At 41.0% G+C, this 17,536-nt stretch overlaps 1 long non-coding RNA gene across 2 annotated transcripts in view; it reads left to right on the forward strand.

Moving 5' to 3' along the window:
* The first annotated feature begins 1,418 nt into the window (after positions 1-1,418).
* Positions 1,419-17,536, forward strand: part of LOC123652602 — a 50,718-nt gene continuing 34,600 nt past the window's right edge. Inside the window, exon 1 of one of the 2 annotated variants that reach the window (XR_006742038.1) lies at positions 1,419-2,875. This is a non-coding gene — a long non-coding RNA (uncharacterized LOC123652602). Of the gene's footprint in view, positions 2,876-12,325; positions 12,943-17,536 lie in introns of those variants that run through there. The other variant, XR_006742039.1, reaches the window with a different exon arrangement.

Below are 17,536 nucleotides of genomic sequence, written 5' to 3' on the forward strand. Positions count from 1 at the left end.
CTGCCCTGCAGAAAACTAGTACTGTGGTATTTGTGCTTCTGATCCGAACTGGGCTGTGTGGCCAGAGGCTATGGTAGGCTTGAGTGGTTACCTGAGTGAGCTTCGGAGAGTTATGTACTTGGGTTTGAATCTCAACATTTTACTACTGGTGGTATATGTCCTTAAGCCAGGGGCTCATCATGACTTTTCTGTGCTTTCGTATTTTTTCGCCTGATAAAATGAGAATGACAGAATAGACACTTTGTTGTTGTTGTTGTTTTTTATTTAAAAAAAAAAAATTTTTTTTTTTGGGAGGGGTGGCAATATGTGGTAATATAGGCAAGTGTTTAGCACAGTGTATGCTTGGTGCTCAGGAAATGGTGGTGTCGTTGTTTTTACTGTTATGATTATGGGTTCTGTGTATGTCAAGAGGCACTTGTTGGAGGCCATACTGTAGAGTTTTCAAATAAATCTACTCACCCTGCTTGTGCTTATGCCCTTCTGTGGACTCTCTGTGATACCTAGGTCCTGTGGGGGCCCAGGCGGTATGAACTCTGAGCTTGAACTGTGCAAGGCGACTAGTATCGCTGGTTCCACGGAGGCTCAGCTGGAGCCATTTCCCAGCAGAGGGACTTTTATGGACAGCAGCAACATGGAGGGGTTGTTATGGAGAAACAAAAGGTAATATAAAGAGAGGAAAAGGAGACTCGGATTTCACCAGTTTTTATTTCACTACCCTCTTTGCATTTCTATCACCCCATGCAAGGTAACACACTTGAGTAAATATTTTCATTAAAACCACAAACTTGCCTGGCTGGGTGGCTCCGTTGATGTGAGCATCCTTTCGGACCCCAAAAGGTTGTGGGTTCAATTCCTGGTGAGGGCTCTTACCTAGGTTGTAGGTTTGATCCCCAGTTGGGGTTCATATGGGAGGTAATGGATGGGTGTAAGATCTCCTCTCTCTTTTCTCTCTCTCTTTCTCTCTCTCTCTCTCTCCCTTTCTTTCTCTCTAAAAATCACTGAATATAACCCTGGGTGAGGATAAAAGGGGGGGGAAAAGATCCCTACAAACTTTTATTGAGCCTGGCACAGCTCTAGGGTCAGAGATGCATGAGATAAATAAGACAATTAGGCGCTCCTAATGTCTAAGGAGAAATGAACATAAAAGCAAACACACAATACAGTAATTTCTTAGTGGAAAAGCATGAGCAAACATCATTAGCAATCTTGATGGAGTTCTTGTTTGGAGCCACGTGCTGCTCTCAGCACTTCACCTGAATTTACTCATTCAATCATCCCCCGAGGCGCTCTCTGCTCCCTGCTCTCCGTCGCAGAGCCAAGCCTGGGGAAGGCAGCTCTGAAACCGGACCTTAAGAAGCCCAAGTAGTGGCTTCCCAGGCCAGTCTGGGCTGGGGATGCTCACGCGCTCTCGTCCAAGGCTTGAGAGTCAGAGGAGAATTTCTTAGCAATTATTTCCCAGTGACATGACACCCACCGCAGGAGACGGTGCGCGGCTGTCAGAAAACGACAGCTTACATTCTTCGGCTTTACTAACCTTTGCTCTTTGAATCTCCTTGTAAGAGAGAGGGAGCTGGCCTTGGGTGCAGCGCGAGGCCGGTTAGCTTTTAACTTTGTGTGTGGGTCGCAGGCACTGGCCGCGCGTGGAGCTCCTCTCCGGCTGGAGGCGCGTCCAGCCTCTCGCCAGCCCAGGGCGCGGGGTCTTGAGCCTCCCAGCCAGCTTCCTCCGAGTTAGCGGAGCAAGGCCTCTCTGGTTCTGCCCCTGCTCAGAAATGAATAATCTCTGTACCATTAAGGGATGGGCTGAAATCTTATCTGCCGGGTGGGAACGGAGGGATCCAGTTACAGGGATTGCCTGGCCCTCGAAGAACTGGTAATCCCATTCGGCCTCTCGGCAGAGTGTGCTTTAGCGCCCACCTGAGGTCCTGTGACCCCATTGCAGCCAGGTGTCTTTCCCTGCCTGAGAGATACAGGCAAGCCTGGCTTGGCTATTGGGTGGGGACCACCAGGGCCCAGAATCGCCCAGAGATCCCCGCTGGGCTCTGTGGGATTGCTCTTCCCTTTCAAGTCACTTTCTGATTGCTTCTGCATTAATGCAATCTTCATAATGGGTACCAACAAACAGCTCTAGGAGGGAGTTTGCAAGGGAAGAAAAGGGCGCCCCCTAACGTTGTTTTCGTTGTTCTTCCCTTCAGCAAAATGAGGGTTTATGCATTTCTCTAGCTGGGCAGAAAGAAAAGCAGCTACCTCAGCACGCTGCATTCCTCTCTGATGGGGGCAAGCATGAGGCACCCAATGAAATGAGTTCACCCTGGGCCAAGCCAGGAGTGCAGGAGTGTTGGAGAGTCGTAGTCCCTGAAGAAGGCCAGTGGATGTTAAGATTCTTGAGTCAAATTTGTCCCCAGTGTAGCCTTCCTCTTCTCACTTCTCCACAGACACTGCACTGGTTTCAGCCACCAGCATTTCCTGAGTGTGATGCACAGTGACCTGGCCTCCCTGCCCCCTTCTTGTCCTATAGTCCCTTTTTGACGGAACAGCCAACATCGATTTAAAAATTAAACTGGACTATAGCACCCTTTGCTGAAAAGTCTCCAAAGGCTTCCCAGCCACCCTTAGGAGGGAATACACATGCATCACCACGGCCTGAGGGGCCAATCTGAGGTAGTCTTTCCCTGACTCTGAGACCTTCTCTCCTTCAACTTGCCTCCTCCTCCTACTTTGGGATCAGCCACACGGGACTCAGACTTGCTTAGTGTGTGCCGGGCTCAGCACCTCTGGACTGGATGGGCTTCTGCCTTGAGTGCTCCACCCAGATTTGTATGAGGTTGGCTCTGCTACATGCAGATGACTCAGAGGCTCTCCAAGCAGCCTTCTTAAGGTAGATACCACCTACCCCCTGCAACTCCTTCTCAGGCCTGATGCTCTCTCTGCTTTATTTTCTTCATACCACTTATACTTGACATGTCATTATTCACTATTGTTCTAGTATTAAAGTGGTGTTAATTACCGTATTTTTCGGACCATAAGACGCACTTTCCCCCCCCCCCAGAAGTGGGGGGAAAAAGTCCCTGCGTCTTATGGTCCAAATATAGCCTACACATATACTTAAAAAAAAAAGTTTTTTTACTTGCCCGGCTCTGTGTGGTCTCTGTGTGCTTGCCCGGCTCTAAAATGGTTCTAAATGCTGCTGTTTACTTTACAGGGTTGATTACATGTGTTTATGACTGTGATGTTGGGTTTTAATGCACATAAAATATTTTAGGACACTATTTGTTTCAGAATTTTTTTTTCTTCATTTCCCTTCTCTAAAAACTGGTGCGTCTTATGGTCCGGAGTGTCTTATGGTCCGAAAAATACGGTATTAAGTAATAAATTCAACTATAGTAATGTTTATTTATTAAATATTACAAGTATTAGATTTTATTACTTGCTATTATTTTATTATTAACTTGCCTATTTATTATTTTGTCCCACCTATTCTAAGGTCCATGAATGCAGAGACCTTGCCCATCTTATTATTCCCAGTGCTTGTTAGATTGCATAGTACACAGTAGATGTTCAATGAATATTTGTTTAATAAATAAATTTTTTTTTAGGTAATTCTAGATTCACAGGTAGATATTAGAAATAATACAGAGAGATCCCATGCATCCTTTACCGAGTTTCCTTCAATGTAACATCTTGTAAGACTATAATCACACCTAGGATGTGGACATCAATACAGTTAAGATATAGATCAACCTCATGTTGCCCTTCTGTAGCCTTCTAACCTTACTGACTCTTAAACTGTGCCAACCACAGATCTGTTCTCCAGTTCCTTAATTTTGTCATTATTAGACTATTATAAAAATAGAATTAGATAGCATGTAAAGGTTCTCCAGAGAAACAGAATCAATAGAATGTATGTATGTATCTATAATCAATCAACCAATCTATCTATCTATTTATCTATCTATCTATCTATTTATCTATTATCTATCTACCTATCTATCTATCTCTCTATCTATCTCCCTATCTATCTAGAGATTAACTTATTATAAGGGATTGCTTCCTACGACTGTGGAGTACTTGGAGAGGCCAAAATCTGATGAAGGAGCCCTGCAAGCTGGGGACTCAGGGCAGTCAGTTGGGGAATTCTATCTTGCTGGGGGAGGTCAGCCTTTTTTTCTATCAGACTGTCAGCTGATTGGATGAGATCCACCAATATTCTGGGAAGACAATCCTGTTACTCAAAATCCACTCATTTAAATGCAAATCTCATCTAAAACACACTCATAGTAATATCCAGAGTAGTGTTTGGCCAAATGTCTGGGTACTAAGGCCCTGCCAAGTTCATACATCAAACTAATCATCACAGCATGTAACCTTTGAGTTTAGCTCTTTTTTGCTCAGTCTTATTTCCCTCAGGATGCATACAAGTTGTTGCATGTATTAATAGTTTGTTGGTTTTTATTACTGAGTAATATTTTTTGGTATGGATGTACCACAGTTTGTTTAACCATTTACCTTTGAAGGCCATCTTGGTTGTTTCCAGTTTTGGGCCATTCTATTGTAAATAACACTGCTATACACATTTGTGTGTTTATGTGTGTGTCTGTGTGTGTGTGTGTGGGGGGGGGCTTTTTGTGTGAACATGAGTCTTCTTTTCTCTAGAATAAATTGCAACTGTTGGGCCATATGGTAGTTACATGTCTAGTGTTTAAGAAAATTTCATTTTACATTTCTACCATCAATTTTAGTCTCCCAACTCTTTTTGTTGAAAAGTTATTTTTTTCATCCTCTGTACCTTGGTTCATCATATGTTGCAGTGAGACGTAGGGGGAAGAACATGATTTAAGGTGGTTGTTAAATGTGGGTTCAAAATGATTTCTTCAAGCTCCAGACAATTGGATATCAACTGTCTACTCAATATCCTCATACAAAAGTCTAACAGATACAATCTCATTTTTTTTATTTTTTATAATTACACAAGTCTAGGTTTTCCTCTTCCTACCCTCAAATATGTCACTTACTGCTTATGTAGCTTTGGGCCTCAGTATCCACTTCTGTAAAACTGGCATGATAATGCTTACTTCTTAGGTTAGTCATAACCTTTTAAAATATGGTATATAAAAATGTGAACATGACAAATACTGGTTGGTCAATGGTGATAGTGATTATTACTGTTATTATAGATGCATATTAATCTGTCTTTCCAAGTAAATTTTCATCATGCACTTTTTAATTTCCTACTACCACTTCCAATAATAGGCACCTGTTTACTTTGTCCTCCCTGTTACAGTAGAAGACCATATTCTTGTTTCTTTCCAAAGCCAAGATCTACACTTCTGTTAGAGCCCCTCATACTTTCTCCATGACTTCATTTCTGTAATTATTTTCTTTCTTTCTTGGGAGTCAAGATAAATTACCAATTTTCCCATTTCTACTGAATCTTTCACTTCATCGTGTAAAATGCATTATTCTTGCCCATCTGGGGTGGAGGTGGGGGGGAATCTCCCTTAACTTCCTAGATGTTGCTACATTTCTCTGTTTCCCTTTATGGTAAACTTCTGGGGGGAAAAAAAAAGTCTATGTTGTCTTTATTATTCATCATCCTTTTCTACTCAATCCATTTTAAGTGGGTTTTTGTCCCTCAGTACACCTCTGAATAGCTCTTTATGAGTTTTTTATTTTTATTTTTATTTTTTTAAACAACTTACATCTCCCCAAAGCTAGCGGACAATTATCTGTGCATCAGAACACTCCCCTCTTTTCTTTTTTCTTTCTTTCTTTCTTTTTCTTTCTTTCTTTCATTCTTTCTTTCTTTCTTTCTTTCTTTCTTTCTTTTTTTAAAATATATTTTATTGATTTTTTACAGAGAGGGATAGAGAGTTAGAAACATCGATGAGAAAGAATCATCAATCAGCTGCCTCCTGCACCAGGGATGTGCCCACAACCAAGGTACATGCCCTTGACCAGAATCGAACCTGGGACCTTTCAGTCCACAGGCCAACACTCTATCCATTGAGCCAAACCGGTTTCAGCACCATCCCCTCTTGAACCTTCTACTCTAATTTGTTTTCCTAGTTTCTGTCACTGACTCAATCTCCAAATTTGTCCTCTTTGTCATGTTAGGATGAGGTTTTAATTTAATTACTCCCTAAGAAGCTTCCTCTTACTTTGTCATCTTTGACATGACATAGAAGCCTGCAGACAAGTGATGCCCAACTCCTAAGTCCAGGCTTCAGTGCACAGATACTCTCCCAGCATCCCAGGCTTCTGTTTGTTTAAGAGAGAGTATGAGAGGAAGACCAGCCATGCCACCACTTCCACCAGGCCAAATGACACCTTGCTAAGCCCTGTAGTCTGCTGGCCATGGCTTTGGAAAAGAAGAAGAGTGTGCTCTTTCTGGAATAGTCTTATGTCTCTTCTGAACCCAAGACACCTTATAAAAAGAATGTGTGCCACCCACTTACAAGGGCTTGGAGCACTGACTTGGATGAAGAGATGTTATTTGGGTCTTCTTTCTGAAAGGGTTTGGCTACTTAGCCATGGTCAAGTCTTCTTTAACCTCTTCCGCTTTCATCTGTAGATCAAAAGAGACTTCGCCACATGTAAGATAGTGATAGGATCTGACTCATGGGATTGTTGTGAGGATTAACTAAGATAATATGGATACAGTGCTTAAAACAAAGCCTGGCACATAGTAAATGCTTAGTAGATGTCAGCTGTTATCATTTTTATCTCTCACCTTCCATAATTCTTATTTTTCAATTTAACATCCTTTTCAAAAGTTAATATGGAGTTGGTACTGTGACCCCTTGAGTTGACTAGGTAGGTGAACTCTGCCTCTTTTAGCCTGAAACTTATGATATTTGGCAATGAGGTAGTTTTCATTTAAGGAGCAAGGGGCCATCTACTGTCCCCTGGATATTTTTCATTCATGTCACGGAGTTTTGACAATCTGTGGAAAATTTGTTTGACAGATGCACATCTATAGCAATTTTTTCATTGAGCACTGTCCCACATTAATTAATCATCAGGCAATTCAGTCTAAATTGAATGGTGCTGTTGCATGCAGAAAATTTTTGTTTGCAATTCTTGAGTCATCTCAGTTTAAATTAAGCCTATTAAAATTCTCTGTTCCTAACCATTTTTCAATCAAGTGTGCCTAAATGGCCACAATACTCTGCAGGGCATCTTTCTGTTGAGTTTATGTCTGGTTAATGTCTGTGAGTTAATCATTTTCAGACAGTGTTTGCGTTATTTCTATCATTGCCTTCAATGCTTTTTGCTTTTTTGCAATGTACTAAGGGAGGCTTTTGAGGTTGATATAAAAAAGTGGGAGCAAAGATCGTAAGGCCACCATTGAGCCTCCACAAACAATGTTGCTTGGTGTTGCTGACCAAGAGGTCACCAACACTAGTAAAAGGAGCAGTGTCAGGGAGAACCGGTTCTCGTGACAGCTGTTTACCAGACCAGAGTTCCAGGAATGTACTGTCACAGGCAGATGGTGCAACTCGGTGGTAGGCATTTTGTTGACGTAGGTGCCTTTGTCCTGTAGATCTCTCTAAGAGTAAGAGTCACAACCAGCTTCGATTGATTAGCCCCATTCTCCTAAAAATATCTCAGTGCTTATAAACACCAGATTGGGCTTCTGACATCTCTTCAGAGACACTGGGAGTTAGTGATGAGACTTGGAAAAGGAAGCCCAAATAGAATTCTTCACTCCCTTACCTCTTTTTCTTTTTCTTTTTCTTTTTTTTTAAAATATATTTTATTGATTTTTTCACAGAGAGGAAGAGAGAGGGATAGAGAGTTAGAATCATCAATGAGAGAGAATCATCGATCAGCTGCCTCTTGCACACCCCCTACTGGGGATGTGCCCGCAACCAAGGTACATGCCATTGCCCGGAATCGAACCCGGACCCTTCAGTCCGCAGGCCGACGCTCTATCCACTGAGCCAAACCGGTCCCGGCACTCTCTTACCTCTTGAACTACTTCCTCTCTGAGCAGTGGCAGTGGGTTTGATGAAGTACTTTGTGGTTGTTGGTGGGATGAGGAAGCAGTTTTTATTTTATTTCAGTGATTTAAGTGACCTTCAACAATTGAAGGTCAGTGGCTCCGTGCCTCTGTGCAGTAAGTGACACATTATCCATAGTTCTCGGATCACTAAGATCCTATGGGTCACTAAGGATGCTCAAGGCAGCCACACATGCAGCCCTCTTTGTGGTAGCAATGGTCTCTGCTCTGAGGTAGAGCCAGCCCCAGGGCTGCATCCCTGCATTTTCTCACTTCTCCCCACTCCTTTTTTTCTTCTCTTTTCCCAAATTCTCCGCAGGAGGTCTATGCTGAATTGAAAGGGGAAATTGCTTTGTTTGTTATAGCAAGAACACAGGGATGTGTTCATACTTAGACCCAACTGCAAGATTCGAGCCAAGCCTTATGGACTCTGTTGCCATACCACAAAGCCATTGCCTTTGTTTTACCACTGATGGGAGCAGGGTGAAGAGGGTTGTGAAAGTGGCTTGTTGGAGAAGGCAGAGTGCTGTCCCAGGAGTCTGGAGGTAAGCCTTCCTGTTCCATTGCTGCTGCAGCCCCCCAGGCCACCTTGAGCCACTCAAGGACTCAGGCTGTGGCCTCTGAGGAGTTAACCTCTCAGCTCCTTGTATATATGCAATTTTGTCTTTTTAAGATATGTAAGATCACAGCCAGACCAAGGATACGTTTCTTGCCGATGTTTTCACACGAAAGGGCAAAGAGATGGTCTGAGTGTCGCCACAGGTGTGTCCTGAGTGACAAATTCTAATCTAGTTCATTTCTGGTGGTTAGAGCCCAGGCCAAGAGGCTGCCCCAACACTAGAACGCCCCTGATCATTTTGTCCTCATCGGAGCAGCCAATTGACTCATCCATCGTCCTTACAGATTTCTTGCCAAGGAGAACTCGCTTAGCATTTTAATCTACTAATTTGCTGCTGCAGAGCCAGCTCTGCCTAGGAGATGCCTAGCTCCAGATGCCAAGGCACTGAAAGATTGCTGTCTGAAAAGTTTATTGGGTAATACAATAAAAAGCGTTTCAAATACCAGAAGCATAAGGTAATGCTTTTTCTGATTGTCATTGTTAACTCCCATGAAGATTGTAGCTGGAATGTTAGTAGGAATGCGGGACCAAGAAATAGATCAGGGAAGGAACTACGGTTTTCCACAGAAGCCACTGCTTCATTGGTAAGGACAGACAGAAAGACAGACATTCTAATAAACTATCTTCCTTTAAGGTAGAGCTATCCTTTCTTTTTTTTTTTTTTTTAACCATCAAAGCTTAAGGAACGAAGCAGGCCAATGTATGCATATTAACATGGGGATATAAACCAAAGAGCACCAGATGGAAATGCACATCAAACAATAGAAAGACAATAAAATGTCATTTGGTTTTTTCAAAAGGGGAAAAATGTGATTTTAGGTATTGAGAGTGGCACAGAATAAGTTTCTCTCTTTAGATAAATATACACATTTAAAATATAACAATAGTATTCTTTTTATGTAGTTATTCCTCTAACCTTTCTCTTGAATATTAATGGGTGTTATAAGAACAACTATGCACAAAGTTTGCAAAGAACTATTCTAACCTGGTCAGCATGGCACAGTGGTTGAGCATTGACCTATGTACCAGGAGGTCACGGTTTGATTCCCTGTCAGAGCACATGACCGGTTGTGGGCTCGATCTCCAGTGTGGGGCATGCAGCAGGTGTCAGATCCATGATTCTCTCTTATCATTGATGCTTCTATCTCTTTCTCCCTCTCCCTTCCTCTCTGAACTCAATTTAAAAAAATGTAAGAACTTTTCCATCTGTGCTCTGATTTGATCAACGTAACACAACTGTGAGCTGAGCAGGATGGTCTCATCCTGTTTTAGAAATAAGAAAAGAGCTGCTTGGAGACATGGTTTGCCTAAGGTCACCCAACTCACACATTACATTCTGACTTCAGAGTCTGTTCTTCCAGGTATTTTAGGAATAAAGTTCCACTTTGCAGCTTCCCCCACTTCCACATTTTATTTTTATTTTTAGATAAAGGCCAAGGAACAACCTTCTTCCAGGGAAGAATGACCTCTTTATAGGCAGAACACTGACATTGAATCAGTCTTAACTCTAGTGCTCAGGAACTAAGTGCTCTTTGACGAGAGGCTGCTCAGGTGTTCTTTATTTTAAAGAAGGGTGCTCTTTACACAGTCACTGCTATTGGAGTGGCTTGGTAGAAAGAACACAAGTCTAGTAACTAAAAGAGATTTTACAGCAAGTTATTCATAACTCATTGCATCTCAGCACCCCATTCATAAAATGAAGGGATTAAGTAGAATGAGCTCAAATTAAAATTAAGGAGTACAAAACTTAAAATACATGGGGAAATAATTAGAATGCATAATTAAAAACAATTAGAAGTAGATAAACCAATAAAACAAACCAAGAAACAAAAAATTGAGAGTAAAAAATATAAGTGCCATTTAAAGGATATAAATAAAATGTAAAAGAAAAGAGAAAAATATTGAAAACAAATAAAGATAAATGCAGAAATTTAAGCATAAAGATGTTCAGAGGAAAAAAGCAAAGTAAGAAGAATTTAAAGTCACAAAAAAGTGGAAGACAAGATAGTTGCCAAATAAAAAAGTAAAAAAACCACAAAATAAATAAGTATTAATAACATTTTTTTATCTCAACCTAAATCTAAGAGACAATTAAAAAGATAGTAAACATAAAATGGAGTTTTGAAAATTTGAAATAGAAAGAGGCAAACAAAACAAAAAACAGCTCAAAGCAATATAAGAATAGCAAGGTGAAAATAATAGCAATAAATGTCCTTTTAAAAGGGTATATTTTAAAAATAAAAGGTGTTTATAAATTAACTTCAAGGAAAAAAAAAAAGAAGAAAATGACCTCTTCACAGGAGAAGGTTGGTGTCTCTGAGCTGAGGTCATGTGCTGTAGCATCAAGGCTCCAAGTGGGGAGCCCAAGCCCCTGCAGGCAGCAAGCTGTGGATTGTCATGAGGAGTGGGCCCCAGTGATGAGGGACCACCTGGGAGGTCTAACTGCAAATGAGAAGTGAGGCTGGTGGCCCAGATAGCCCATCCCAACTGGCTGGTCACAGCAGCCAGTAGGCAACTCTCTCTTCTCAAAAGATGCCTCCATAACATAAAAAGGGGGTGGCTGTTTGGATACACCTTTGGTGTCTAAACATGCTAGAAACATGCAGAATTGTTCAAAGGGGAAAAGGAAACACTCCAGAAGTGTACTGTTTCTCAGTGTGGGATGGGGGCAGAAGTACAGATTCCTGCTTGCAACAGGCTGGGATGTTCCAGAAGACTGCCTTAGTAAAAGCATGTCTGGGATTCTTATGATCAGAAGTCTGGGCTAGTAGGACTGTAGGACAAGCTTCATGCTTCAAAGCTGGGCTAAAATGTGGGGCCTTGGTCCTTACATTCTGGAAGTGATCCATTCACAAGACTTCCACCAACACCCAAGAATCCCTGACATTCCTAATTGATGGTGTCATTCACTCAGCCAACACTGCCTAGGGGGCCAGGCAGTGGGCTGAATCAGGACTTGAATTCCCTGGGCCTTATGTCAGAGGATGGGCATAGGGTAACGTGTGTGCCATACATTTACGTAGTCAGAAGATTGTTTTCCCTGCCCCTCCTGCACTGGCTCTAGTTCTGCTGAGGTATTCTGTGCCTGCATGCTCTTCAGTCCTCTGTGTTTTTGCTCAAGCTACTTCTTGCTGGAACATATGCTTCACTTTTTCCCCCATCCCATAGTCTGATAAATATCACTTCCTCCTGGGAGCCCTCCATAACCCTTCCTCCAGGCAGCAGCCCCTTCCCCTGTCTCTGTGCCTGTTTGTTTTCCTCCCCTGCCTTTCCCATCTCCCCTGAAGCAAAAGGAGACTGCAGCTTTCCTTCAGCAGCTGTTTCTGCCTCAGCACCCAGTGTGGGGCCTGCTACATAATAGGCAGCTGATAAATAAATGACTCCTTTGCTTTTCTTCACACCAGGTTTGCTTTAGTGGCTTGTCAACTGTCAGATAATAACTGCCTCAATTAAAAATAAATAAATATATATATATATATTTATTGATTTTTTACAGAGAGGAAGGGAGAGGGAGAGAAAGTTAGAAATGTTGATGAGAGAGAAACATCGACAAGCTGCCTCTTGCACACCCCCTACTGGGGATGTGCCCGCAACCAATGAACATGCCCTTGACTGGAATCGAACCTGGGACCTTTCAGTCCGCAGACTGACACTCTACCACTGAGCCCAACCGGTTTCGGCAACTGCCTCAAATTTTTTAAGAAAACTAGATGGGGTACAAACAGGCAAAAAATTAAAATACTACAATCATATATTTTTTTACTTTTTTGGTGCCTGAAAGAGATACGGGTAGTCTTACTGAAACGGAATTGAGCCAATCATTAGCATATCCACATTAAACATTACCCAAAACACAAGACACAATGGGGGTTCTCAGGGAAAATGTTTACAGTTCCTTTTCCCAAATTATAGACCAGGGACCTGCGCTGGGCTGGGGTTTGTGGAGTTACAAGAGGCCCAGTAACCCGTGTGCATTGTCTGTAGACTAAATAAATGACTCACAGGTATAAATACATTTTCCCCCCAAACGAATGTGACTTGTAAAATGCAGTTTTATTTAAAAGTGTTAGTGAACTTTTGGCTGCTTTTCAGTTTCTTAGATGGTTATATGTCATCATATTTGAGAAAATTGGGAACTACAGGCTGATAGGATGGCTGGGCTGCAGAAAGCTGATGATTTCTGTGTTTTGCAATGTCTTCCACCTCAGGGTATGTCTGCTCTGTGATGGCACTGAGGCCTGTAGAAGTTGCTTGAATTCTACCCAAGTTAACTACCACTTATCATGATAAAGGCAGCAACATAAATCTAACTCATGGACACAAGGTGGGACATCTACTTTGTTCCCAATGGTGCCTGATTCTGGTATGTGTGTGTGTGTGTGTGTTTTCTATATTTACCCAATCAATTTTGAAATGGGATGTACATTTTTATACTGAAAATAGACTTGGACTTTCATAAATACTTTAGAGCACTTGTTACCACATTTTTGGGGATTTGACTAAGCTTGAACATTTCAAAACCAAAACCAAAGCTCTCCCACTGAACTGAAAAATCTCCTGAGTACCAAAAAAACAGTTGCTAACTTTTAATTTTGCCCAACTAGAATGATGGATGAAACAAAAACAAAACAAAAAACTGGAACATTTATAGGCTATATATTACCAGCGTCAGCTCTCAAATATAGCATCTTATTACCGTATTTTTCGGACCATAAGACGCACCAGTTTTTAGAGAAGGGAAATGAAGAAAAAAAGATTCTGAAACAAATAGTGTCCTAAAATATTTTATGTGCATTAAAACCCAACATCACAGTCATAAACACATGTAATCAACCCTGTAAAGTAAACAGCAGCATTTAGAACCATTTTAGAGCCGGGCAAGCACACAGAGACCACACAGAGCCGGGCAAATAAAAAACTTTTTTTAAAAGTATATGTGTAGGCTATATTTGGACCATAAGACGCAGGGACTTTCCCCCCCCACTTCTGGGGGAAAAAAAGTGCGTCTTATGGTCTGAAAAATACGGTACTTATTTGGAGAGCATTGCCATCTCCAAATAAGACTGTTTAAGTGGCTTTATGGGAAACTCACTATGTGGCCCTTCTTGATCCTTTTGCCTTGAACTGGTGATAACTTGGGCTTGCCGTGGTTGGTGGGCCTCAGTAAAGAATGGCTGTCATGGTGAGGAGTGATGATGAGATGGGGAAAGCATCAGGTTGACCTGAAGGCTGTGCTTCTTCCTGATCCAGTGATGTCTTCCAGCTCTAAATTCCTCCATCTTCCAACAAGTGCAGTAATACAAGGGAATCTGAGATTATGGAGTATGGGGTGTAGGAATGGAAAGATGCTGCTAATCTGTGTCCTCATGGCAGTGTCTGGTATTTCTCTTCGAACTTTTAAAACCAAGATGTCTATTTTTTGGGGGGAAGTGATTCTCAATAAAATTGTTATTGTCACGGAGGATAGACTTTATTGTTTATAGAGTATAAAAATGTGTATTCAAACTGGTGATATTCAGTTTTAAAGAAAATCAACACTAATTTTTTTCACCTAAATTACTGAGAACTCATTTTGAAATCATTTATTGTGTCTTCATAAGGATGGCTTGTGATATCTAGATTGTTCACAATGACTGCGACACCTTTGGTGTTTCTTAGAGTCTGTTTTATATTTTGCATCTGTAATGGAAACCAATGCCTGTATCTTTTGTCAAGGACTTTAGGAATCTGCAACAAAGCACCATGGAATCCCAAAACGGCTTTGGTGCTGGAAATGATTAAAACCTTGAATGTGGTTATTTAGCATGAAATATGTATTATCCTTCACCTCAAAAGATTTGTGGAAAGACACAGAAAATCATAGAGGAACCAAGAAATTCTTTCACTACTATATTGTTTCACATGACATTATTTCATTATCTTCTTCCTTTATTTTTTTAAAATATGTTTTATTAAGTGAGCAGGAAAAATACAGGATTGAACATATTGAAACTACAAGGTGTGTGCCCTTTACAAGACTGGGTGAAACAATAAATTTATCAGAAGGCATGTGTCAAGTTCCTACAACAAAACTTCATGCAACAACATTCAGTGGAGCTGAATATATACAGAAGGTGGAGGCTGGCCAGGGAAATCTCAGAACTACTGTCACCCAGAAGAATGATAAGACCCAAATATCACTCAGCTTCCTTGAAACCGTATTTGGCAGGAGAATACTGTTGCTAATTTTTGTTTTAGGGCGGGGGGGGGGGGGGGAAGAGGTGTGTGAAGCCATTTCTAAAGATGTAGGCCAGAAAATAAAATTCAGAATTCTCTTTAAATTTCTAATAACTCTGTACTTATTGCAACACCAGTAGCTTAGAATGGACTATTATGTCTACAAATGTAAGAGTTTTAAAATGCTGCTTTTTTCAAGGTTCTATATGACAGCCTCTCCTCCAACTTACAACTTGGCCTGTTAAAATGATTCATAGAACAAGAAAGTACAGCTAGCATCATAGCCAGGTGTTTTCCAACCACAATAACCTTCCAGGACAGAAAATCCAAGGTTTTTATTTATTTATTTATTTATTTTTATTTTCTGGTTCTAAAATACAGACTTTGGACACAGCTTTTTTTGTTTTGATATTGAAATGAAAATGACCTTATAGTTCTATTTAACTTTTTTTTTTTTTTAATTCCCAAACTGTTCTATTTATTATTGTAATTCATCCAATAAATCCTTACTGAGTGACTGCTATTTGCCAGGAATTCTTCTAAGTGCAAGAGATAGGCCAGTGAACAAAGTAAATGTTGATAAGGGCTATGAAGAACAATACAGCAGAGAATAAGTTGGGGGTTGGGGGTTATTTTATAAAAGTCTCTGGATGTGGGGGGGTAGGGGGGAGATTTCTATTCAGAGGAAATAGCCAGAGCAAAGACTCTGAGAGTAGAGCATGCTGATGGCATTCTGTGTAAAGCTCAGAGTGTGGCTGGAGCAAGGTGATCTAGGGAAACAGATGAGGCAAGAGAAGTGGTAGTGGAGATGGGGCAGAAGGTAGGTCAGATATAGTGAGAGTTCAGGGACCTTTGTAAAGGCATTGGCATTCTGAGTGAGAAGGGAAGGCATTGGATACTGGAGCAGAAAATTTGCATAACCAGGGATGTTTTAAAAGTCATCTCAGGAAAGAAATATTGTGGACTCAATTAGATTGTTGATATATTCTCCAGGTAGGAAAAACAATTTATTATTATTATTATTATTATTATTATTATTATTTTAGTGGATTAGATGTGGTATGTGAAAGAAAAACTAAGGGTCATTAAATGGAATTGGCATTTATTGAAAAAGGGGAGACTGTCATGGAAATAGATTGGTGGGTGGAGTGCAAATTAGTTGTTTTGGACATGTAGAGTTTGACATGCCAATTACATATCCAAATGAAGATGTTAAGTAGGAAGTTAGACGACATAAATCTGGTAAAGGAGAGAGGTTAGAGCTAGAGATAATGTAGGTATTAAAAAAAAGTAGGTATTGTCAGTATATAGATGTTTTTAAAGCCCTAAGACTGGAAAAGTTTGCTGAGAGAGGAAATGTTCCACGCTGGGCACTTCAGGAACTTGGAAAAGGAAACAGAAGTGGCCAGAGACATGAGAAAATGGGAGGGATGTCCCAAAGCCAAGACAGAAAGTATTCCAATGCAGAAGAAGAGTTTAACAGTGTCAAAGACCGCAGATAAGTCAAACAGCATGAAGTCAGAGACCTGACATTGCATTTGGCAGCATGGAGTTCATCGGTGTGCTTAGCATGAGCTACCACGGCGAGGATGAAAGCCTGATTTGAGTTGGCTCAATAGATGAAGGGAGGAGAGGAATTGAAGATAGTAAGTGCAGGTATACAAAATTCCCTCTGAGCTTCTCTATGAAGGGGAGCAGATAAAAAGAGTAGTGAGAGTGGGTAGGGGGCTAAGGTGAGTGTTTATAAGACTAGGGATAGCACCATGTAGTGGAACACTCTGATGGAACAGGAAACATTGGTGATATAGGAGAGAGATAGTGATGGAGAGGTAGAGAGACTGGGTCAATGGCCTAGCTGAAGAAGTTGGATGGGACTATAACCAGAGCAAATGGGAAAAATGATTGATTATTGATTGGTAAGAATGAAGGAGGCGGTGTATATAATTGATAATAAGTTTCACTGGACAAGACTAAGAAACTGAGAAGCCACGGTATTTATAGAATTGTCCCAGTGAATATTAAAATGACCAAGAATTAAGAAAGGATAGTGCTAGAGACAGTGAGCCAAGAGCTAGAATACTTAAGCAATGAGGGGGAGTGGTAAAAGGTAACTAGAGACTGTAGACTGATGGCAAGAGCATCAAAGCACTGGATGTTTGGGAGAAGGGATGGATAATGGTTTGTACATGGCAATGAGGAACAAGCAGGTATCCTGCTACTATTAATGTTTTATTATTCACATTTTGACAGAGATAAAATAATATAATCAGGGTATGGCAGTGACTATATGGGGAAACCTTGGCTTAAAACCTACCAAATCATTTTTAACCACTGCTTAGAACAACTGTAGACAACTGAAGGCTTTTTGTGCAGGGGGAAAAATACTTGAAAGTAACGAAAAGGTGTAGACTAGACAATATGCCAAGAACATTTTCTTCTTTTATATCCTGACACAGGTGAGACTTATCCAGTTTCCACACATTTTTGACAACCGAAAACACTTTAGAAAACTGGAGATTTAAACAACGTAAACACTTTGAAGGCATAGCAAAATGATAGTTTCCCCTTTCCAATATAAAGTTGGCATCATAAACAAGACATCTCAACCGCACAAAAGTAGTTTCACAACATCCAATTTTAAAATTCATCCATGCTGTCATCCTCGCCACCCCCCCCCCCAGCACCCCCCATGGAGCAGATGT

Source organism: Pipistrellus kuhlii, unplaced genomic scaffold, assembly GCF_014108245.1.
Source record: "Pipistrellus kuhlii isolate mPipKuh1 unplaced genomic scaffold, mPipKuh1.p scaffold_m20_p_2, whole genome shotgun sequence".
Taxonomy (NCBI): Eukaryota; Metazoa; Chordata; class Mammalia; order Chiroptera; family Vespertilionidae; genus Pipistrellus; species Pipistrellus kuhlii.